The 8,920-nt window shown below is 42.1% G+C and overlaps 2 pseudogenes across 1 annotated transcript; one reads left to right on the top strand and one right to left on the bottom strand.

The window, feature by feature from the left end:
• Nucleotides 1-6,693: 6,693 nt before the first annotated feature.
• On the bottom strand, nt 6,694-6,952 carry LOC114670897 (transmembrane protein 141 pseudogene; annotated as a pseudogene).
• Nucleotides 6,953-8,175: 1,223 nt separating this feature from the next.
• Nucleotides 8,176-8,650, top strand: LOC719003 (ubiquitin-conjugating enzyme E2 variant 1 pseudogene; annotated as a pseudogene). The gene has a single exon (XR_001448100.3). The product of XR_001448100.3 is annotated as a ubiquitin-conjugating enzyme E2 variant 1 pseudogene (transcript).
• The last annotated feature ends 270 nt before the right edge of the window (nt 8,651-8,920 follow it).

The following is an 8,920-nucleotide window of genomic DNA, read 5'->3' as shown; positions in this document are numbered from 1 at the left end:
TGCCAGACAGATTAAGACCGAGACCAGCTAGTTAATGAATTTACTGAAAGGCTCATTTATAAGACTGCTTTACAGGGAATTTAGCAATAAACAATTCTGCCAACTCTTGATCTTTCAGCTATAGCCTTTCTTCCTGTATTTCTTTGGAATAACACATAATTAACATACAGCGATCAAGTTTTTGCTTGTCATTTAATATAGCACATTTTTTCTTTTGTGTTTTAGTATGTTTGCATATCAAGCAATGCTTTTAAAGCTTATGCAAGGGTTGTATTTTGGACTCTATTTCTTGATAATTTTTCATATCATCCTGCTGGGTAGAGACAGTGTGGGAAGAAATGCAGAGATTTTTATTGAATACTACCTTGTTTTTAGATGGTGTTTAATGTTTAATATGTTGGGTCTGCTCATTTAGGAGGAAAAAGTATTCTTTGGATTTTCTTTTGCATAGGTTATTTTAGTTGCCAGTCTTTTCTGTGTCTGAAGGGTCCAAAATGCCTGATAAAAATAGGTAAATAGCAATGAATGTGATGGTAGGAAAATAGGAATTGATGTTGCTATGAAAGTGTTAATCTCCTATCATCAGTCAATATTCCTGGTTTTAGTGTCACAGGAATTTGACAGCCTCCTCAACTTTAGCCACCTCTCAGAAAATCCTGCTTCTCTTTTGAACAATGACTCCAGGACTGGAAGATGGGTGAGGCATCCACTTAGTGTGTCAACAGTGTGGAAAGGACCATGGTGGAAAGCCGACTAGAAATCCACAGTGCTAGTTAAAGAAAAGAGGACTTTGAAAAGAAGTGAGAATAAGTGTGAACAGTTGACTCCAAGTAGGAAATTAGTGGAGGATGAACTAAATTAAAGTTCGGGATAAGCAAAGAACAAAGGTATATTCTATGGCCAGGAGCCAGGCTGGTTGTGTAGTGAGTGAGGCAGTTTTATTTATTGAGTGTGCATTCACAGAGTGTAGGGGTGTGTGTGTGTGTATCCGTGTGTCTGTGTGTGTGATCAAGTCAGCTGCTTTCTCTTTAGCTCCAGTTAGTTGTCAATATGTGGGCCTAATGTTACCGGGTTATCTCACTTTTCAAAAGAAATGGGGAACCTGATATTTTAAAGGATATATGTCAGATTTTTTTTTTTTTTTTTTTTTTTTTTTTTTGAGATGGAGTCGTCCTCTGTCACCCAGGCTGGAGTGCCGTGGCGTGATCTCGGCTCATTGCAACCCCCGCCTCCCAGGTTCAAGTGCTTCTCTTGCCTCAGCCTCCCAGGTAGTTGGGCTTATAGGCGAGTGCCACCACACCAGGCTAATTTTTGTATTTTTAGTAGAGACGGGATTTCAACATCCTGGCCAGGCTTGTCTTGAACTCCTGACCTTGTGATCCACCCACCTTGGCCTCCCAAAGTGCTGGGGTTACAGGCATGAGCCACTGTGCCTGGCCAATATGTCAGATTTAAAATGTAGCACTACATTAAAAAAACTGTGTGAGCCCAGGTGACTATCTATGAGTTGATAGGACACTTTGGTCACCAGTGGGTCACCTCCATTCAAAGCTGATTTTAGGATTACATGCTTCATGCTGAGAATTGTGCTACTGATTAACTGGGCAACCTCAAAATCACCATCTGAATAATGTGCTCTAAGAAGACTTAGCACATAGGGTTGTTTTGAGAATTAAATAAAATGATTGATAAAAAAGCCTCTGCTACAATGCAAGGCAGTTAATAAGATAATAAGTGTTAGCTGAATTTGAATCAGCAACCTCACATAGTACTGAGGGTTGGGTTGGTCTTTTTCATGTCTACATGCATGACAAGCTTAGGAGGAATAAGTGGTGATTTCTGTTATGTGATTTTACAATGGCTTCCTCCACAAGTCTCTCTTCACCTTTGTCTGCCAAGATACATATTTGAGATTAACCTTTGCAGCTATAGATAAGTCTCTATTAAATATAAATGCCCCCTGCCTCATGGGTGAGTGGGCATGGAGGTGTAAGGTAGTGGAGATCACATGAATTGCATAGATATAGCTATAGTACCTTGGCAGCCTTCTGCCTCTCCATCCCACAATCTACTCCTTGAGAGACCACTTATCCCTGGAGCTTACTTTCAACCATCAACCAGACACTTAAGACACTTGAGACAATTAGTTATCTGAGTATAACTAGACATAAACCTAGCCACATCCATGAATCAGGGATGTCAAGGGAAAAAAAGATTTGACTGTTCTTAACTGAAAGTTAGAAAGCATCTAACTTTCCTTTACAGAAAGGTACAGGGAAAACCTGTCTTTGTCTTCCTCAGTTTACATTTCTTACTGGTTTTCCCCCAGTGTTCCCTTCTACTATATCCCTGCTATGACACATATTAGGGAGCTGTTCCTTAGTGTTGGGAAGGTGTCACAAGGCTCTTAGGGCCAGGTAGAGAAGCAACTTCATCTTGCTAGCCAGCTACAGATGTTAGGCTGTCCAGTATCATACATTGAGTAGAATTTAAAGGCTTATGAGATTCAGTGTGGAATGATGTCCCAAACTATTAGTGATGTCTTCCACAGGCCCATGAGTGGAGAGTAGAAACACATGCTAATTCTGTGCCTAGTAAATATAAATATTCACTTAAACTTGATTTAAAAGCAAGGAAAGAAAAGTAAGTTTCCCCGTATCTATCCCAGGTTTGTTTTGATGTGTTAAAACTAAAGGACAGGCTAGGCACCGTGGCTCAAGAGTGCCTGTAATCCCAGCACTCTGGGAGGCTGAGGCGGTGGATCACCTGAGGTCAGGAGTTCAAGACCAGCCTGGCCAACATGACGGAACCCCATCTCTACTAAAAATACAAAAATTAGCTGGGTGTGGTGGCGCACACCTGTAATCCCAACTACTCGAGAGGCTGAGGCAGGAGAATTGCTCCAACCCCGGAGGCAGAGGTTGTAGTGAGCCAAGATCAGCCTGGGCGACAGAGTGAGATTCCATCTCAAAAAACAAAACAAAACAAAGCAAAAAAACCACCTAAAGGACAGAGCCTATGTTTTTAGTGGGCTTTATTATATATTTGCATGTCGTTTTGGCAAGTATAAGGAATCTTTATTTTTGAAATCACTAATATGGAGATTATTCCTTGTCCTCTATAGATATTATTTCTTTCTCCCTTCACCTTTTCCTTCCTTTCCTGTCATTATCCTTCCCTAATGTTTGTGTATTTAAGAGATGTCACTTCTAGCTCAGTAAGCCACATTGTAGATAAAGAGTAGGTTCTGTCTCTGAAGATGATTCAAATAGTAAAAGATCTGGAAAGTTTGAGTTCCAATTTCCTCATGGTCTTTCTGGTAACACTTGCCCAGAAAGCCAGTCTTACTCTGCCTAGACCACATATAATTTTCCTAGGTAAATATGAAGTTCTCTCATCATGGAGACCTCAGGTGGTGACTTGAAATGCCCCCAGGGACCAAGTAGAATGTAAAGCAGGGTTAGTTATGGGAAGGCAGCAGCCCAGTGGGAGAATAAATGGCACCTGGCCTTTGGCTGGGCATTGTGGTGAGCTGAAGGGTGTGCTCATCTCCAGTTGATTACTGCAGTAAACCTGGGTCCAGGACTGCAAGAGCAAACATTTAGATCTTTTTGTGGATGTTAAAATATAATGTGGGGCAGACATAACATGTCTATGGTCTGAATTTAGCCTTAGAGGCTCCAATTTCTGATATCTAGCTAAATTAAGAAGTGATCAATGACATTAAGAGCAGGTTGTCTGAAATCTTTACTTATAGAATAGGAGGACCTGAGATAAATATGTGTATGGGGAGAGATGGGAATGGGTAGGCAGTGCAGAGAGGTGATGTCTTAGGGATAAGTCAGTACGGTGTCTTGAGCACTACATGAAAGCCCCCTGGAAGAAAACATATGGAGGGACAGCAGTAGCAGCAAGATTAATGCTGTACATGGGATGTACAAATGCAGGACAAACATAGCAAGGAAAAGAGACAAGAAAAGAAGGGCATGAGTAAAAAGAAAAGACTTTACATGTTTTGCAATCAGCACAGCAGAGACCTTTCAGGAAAATATTAAATAATGTAGAGAGAGTCACTAATTGTCTTTTAACATACACAAGACAATGACTGACAGTGAACCAGGAAACTGAAATGATAGGATTGAGAAACTCATTATCCAAAATTGACTAGAGAGTATTTACTTGCTACTACGAAGGGATAAATGACCAGAGTCAGAATTTCAGGTACAGCATGCCTCTAATTTTTTGTTTAGGATGGTTTCTTAGTCTGTATGTGATGCTGTTAAGGAATACCTGAGACTAGGTAATTTAGTAAAAAAGAGAGCTTTATTAGCTGGGCATGGTGGTGCCTGCCTATAGTCTCAGCTACTTGGGAATCTGAGGTGGGAGGATCACTTCAGCCCAGGACGTTGAGGCTGCAGTGAGCTGTGATCATGCCACTGCATTCTAGCCTGGGTGACAGACTTGTCTAACAAAAAAGTGTGTGTGTGTGTGTGTGTGTATATATGGAAGAGGTTTATTTGGCTCACAGTTCTTCAGACTGAACAAGAAGGATGCTGCCAGTATCGTTTCTGGTGAGGGCTTCAGGCTGCTTCCATTTGTGGTGGAAAGAGAAGGGGAGCTGGCGTGTGCAGAGCTTACAGGGAAAGAGAGGAAGCAAGAGAGAGGGAAGATGTTAGACTCTTTTTAACCAGCACTAGGAGAAACTCTTGAGGGGAAATAATAAGGAGAGAACTCACTCGTTAATGTGAGGAAGGCACTAAGAGATTCATGAGGTATCGGCTTCCATGATCCAAACAGCCTCCCATTAGGTCTCACCTCCAACATTAGGAATTAAATTTCAACAGGAGATTTGGAGGATCGCATATCCAAACTATAGCAGATGGTATACTTAAATATTTATTGACTATTTGTAATTCTCTAGAAGATTCCTTAATATTGAAAGCCGAGGGTTGGTGTACCACCTGGATAGGTTATACCTCAAAACCACAGATAATGGGGTTATAAGGGTGGAAAGAACCCTAGAGATCATATAGTACAGAACTTCCTTTTTAAAATAAGTATCTTTGACCAGAGGGATGACAACTTAATCAATGTCACAAAGCTTGTAGTCCATCTGGGTCTAGAACATAGTTTCCCACCTTAGATCCAGTACTGATTTCTGAGCTCAAATCCTAACAAGAGTTACTATCTCTAGTACCCCTACCTATCCACCTAGTGAAGAAAAAAGTCAGGCAGAGCATGAAGAGGAGAACTGGAATTACAAACTAGCATTTGAATGAAGATTGCACATATTTATTGTGCCCTTGTTTTCCTCTTTCTTAACTCAGTTACACCTTCAAATAGGATTCCTTGCTGGAATTATCTCTGATAAATAAAACAAAGTTTTTGCATGTAGATGGAATTTATCAAAGAGTTCGTTTTACTCTTCATACAAATTCGTATTAATTTTTTTGTCTCATTGAATGGGAGCCTGGCATGCTTTAGGTCTATGTCCTTACCCAAATTTCATATCAAATTGTAATCTTCACATGTTGGGGAAGGGTCCTGGTGGGAGGTGATTGAATTGTGGGGGCAAACTTCCCCCTTGATGTTCCTGTGATAGTGAGTGAGTTCTCATGAGATCTGATTGTTTGAAAGTGTGTGATATTCTCCCCTTCGCTTGCTCTCTCTCCTCTACCACCATGTGAAGAAGGTCCTTGCTTCCCCTTTGCCTTCCACCATGATTGTAAGTTTCCTGAGGCTTCCCAGTCATGCTTGCTGTTAAGCCTGCACAAGTGTGAGTCAATTAAACTTCTTTTTCTTCATAAATTACCCAGTTTCAGATAGTTCTTTTAGCAGCGTGAAAATGGACTAATACAGAGCCAATCTTCTACTATGTTTTAGGATCTAAGTCATGCATATTCATCATGTCAAAGCATAAGTATTGATTATGGGGTTTAAAAACTGTGGTTTTAACTTAATATATAGACTTAGTTTATTTTTATTTTTATTTTATTTTTTTTGAGACAGAGTCTCACTCTGTCACCCAGGCTGGAGTGCAGTGGTGCCATCTCAGCTCACTGTAACCACTGCCTCCCGGGTTCAAGTGATTCTCCTGCCTCAGCCTCCCGAGTAGCTGGGATTACATGTACCTGCCACCATGCCTGGCTAATTTTTGTATTTTTAGTAGAGACAGGGTTTCACCATGTTGGCCAGGATGGTCTCGAACTCTTGACTTCAGGTGATCCACCTGCCTCGGCCTCCCAAAGTGCTGGGATTACAGGTGTAAACCACTGTGCCTGGCAGATAAGCCATTTATTAACTCCATACTCCTAGCACCAGCTGTCACCCTGGGCTTGTTGGAGGTCCAGGGGTTAGAAAGGGAATGACAAAGTGCACAAGCCCCTACCACCCTATGCCCCAGACACACCCTCTCTGCTGGCAGTGCAGATAATGTGTCCCAATACCCTGGAGGAGAACCACCACCCCAGGGAGAATCCTTTCTTCTCCAACCTCCTGGGCAGGTCCCAGGTTGGAGCAGCAGACCAGACAACCAGGCCCAGGTTGTCAGGCCTGGCCGCACATGCGGACAGAGGATATGGTTGGGGCACCCTAGGGTGTGGGGAGGATCAGACTGGGATTGGGGGTCATGAAGGCTGTGTTCCAGGACTCCTCCTCCTGCCCCCAATCCTCTGTGCCCTATCTAGAGCTCTCCTAGCTTTGCTGATCTGTGCTCACGTCTTTGGGGAGCTGCCTGGTCTCCAGGGAGAGCCAGAGGTTGTTGCATTTCTCTGACTCCACTCTTGTTACCCCATAGCTGGCACAGAGCCTGAGACCACGGCCACTAGTAGGATCCACTGCAAAGGATATGGAAACTTCGTCTGAATGAACATCTGCAGGCCAAAGGCCATGCTCATGCTGGGTGCTTGGCAGCCACAGTGTTGTCCACCTAGGACAGGCCCAGGTTCACCATGGTTGGCCAGGTTCAGGTGACTTAGCTTTTAATTAAAGTATTTTGGTTAGCGTATGTAGTAAGATGAATGGAGAAATGTTGATATTTTAATTTTATTTTAATTTTCTACATTTGTATTGTGGATAGTGATTTCTAGAACAGAGATTCTTAGCATGTCATTTTATTTCAGCAACTTCCACTTAACTTCTGTGCCTTACCAGGGAAGTGATTCTAAAGGAAAGAGAGTGATAGTTACTTCAGAGGTGTATCTGAATCTGACTCTTGGTGGATTAGGTGGTGGAAGTCATATGTAGTTCGAAAATGCATGCTTTTGGAGAATTTACAACACCCTGTTGTGGGAGGTGTGTTGCCTCCTAGCTCTGAAAGTCCCTATAGTACTTGTTCCCATCTTGGGGTACTGGCTAAATTAGGATTATCAAGGGTCTAAAAGGAGTCTTAGAAAATGGTCCTCAACCTCCTGGTTAAAGAAAGATCTTACAGAGGCTCTCCAAGTTAGAATGATACTCTGTGTGTGTGTGTGTGTGTGTGTGTGTGTGTGTGTGTATTACCACACCAAACTGGGTTTACATACCCATGCACAATGGAAAGCCAAACACTGAAGCACTGGATTTTCGCAGTGAGAAAAGTCTATTGTAAGTTGACTGACAAGGAGACAGAAGGAAATGCTCAAAAATGTCTTCCTGAGCTGGGGGCTGGGTCAGGTTTTATAAGCATAGGGTAATGAGGTGTGATCTGATTGGATCTTGCAATGAGGTGATGCCAGAACTCAATCTGATTGGATCCTGGATCCTGCCATGCAGTGTCTACTTCTTAATACAGCCCCTGTTCCTGCTCCTCTATTGGAGCACTTGGATTTCCCCATAGTTGCATGCTTGGTTCATCTGGGCATGCTCAGGTTACATGACCTTCAACCTGGGGGTCCATGGTGACTGAAAAACAACTCACAGCTTTGTTACATAAAAGTTGAACAAGATTGGTCTGGTGTGGCTACATGTGTTTTGGGAGTAGTGGGTTAGGAAGGGGAAAATTTGGAAGAAAGAGTACCTGAAAGTAGCTCAGACTCCAGTAGCTGAAGGGATTTTTTCTTCTCCTGACGTGAGCCTCTGTAGTCTACCAGTTTATCCCCAGACTTTCAGAAGCAACTTGGGTCATATTTCTTTTCTCTCTGGTTCCTTATAGATTAAGAGATTGGAGGGAGGGCGGTGAAGAAGGGGCCAGCCTTCAAGCAACATCAAGGCAAGATGGCAGCCACCACGGGCTCGGGAGTAAAAGTCTCTCGCAATTTCCGACTATTGGAAGAACTTGAAGAAGGCCAGAAAGGAGTAGGAGATGGCACAGTTAGCTGGAGTCTAGAAGATGACGAAGACATGACACTTACAAGATGGACAGGGATGATAATTGGGCTTTCAAGAACAATTTATGAAAACCGAATATACAGCCTTAAAATAGAATGTGGACCTAAATACCCAGAAGCACCCCCCTTTGTAAGATTTGTAACAAAAATTAATATGAATGGAGTAAATAGTTCTAATGGAGTGGTGGACCCAAGAGCCATATCAGTGCTAGCAAAATGGCAGAATTCATATAGCATCAAAGTTGTCCTGCAAGAGCTTCGGCGCCTAATGATGTCTAAAGAAAATATGAAACTCCCTCAGCCGCCCAAAGGACAGTGTTACAGCAATTAATCAAAAAGAAAAACAATAGGCCCTTCCCCTTCCCCCCCATTTGATTTAAGCAGTCTTCATTTTCCACAGTAGTAAATTTTCTAGATACATCTTATACACCTCAAAGTACTGGAAAGGAAGCTCCCATTCAAAGGAAATTTATCTTAAGATACTGTAAATGATACTAATTTTTTGTCCATTTGAAATATATAAGTTGTGCTATAACAAAAAAAAAAAAAAGATTAAGAGATTGGGTTAGAATGGGAGAAACAGATTAGTCAAACATCCTAAAGATTAAATGTCA

This window comes from Macaca mulatta, chromosome 11 (assembly GCF_049350105.2).
Source record: "Macaca mulatta isolate MMU2019108-1 chromosome 11, T2T-MMU8v2.0, whole genome shotgun sequence".
NCBI lineage: Eukaryota > Metazoa > Chordata > Mammalia > Primates > Cercopithecidae > Macaca > Macaca mulatta.
The sequence above is the reverse complement of the archived record's forward strand: the minus strand, read 5'-3'. Positions and strand labels throughout refer to the sequence as shown.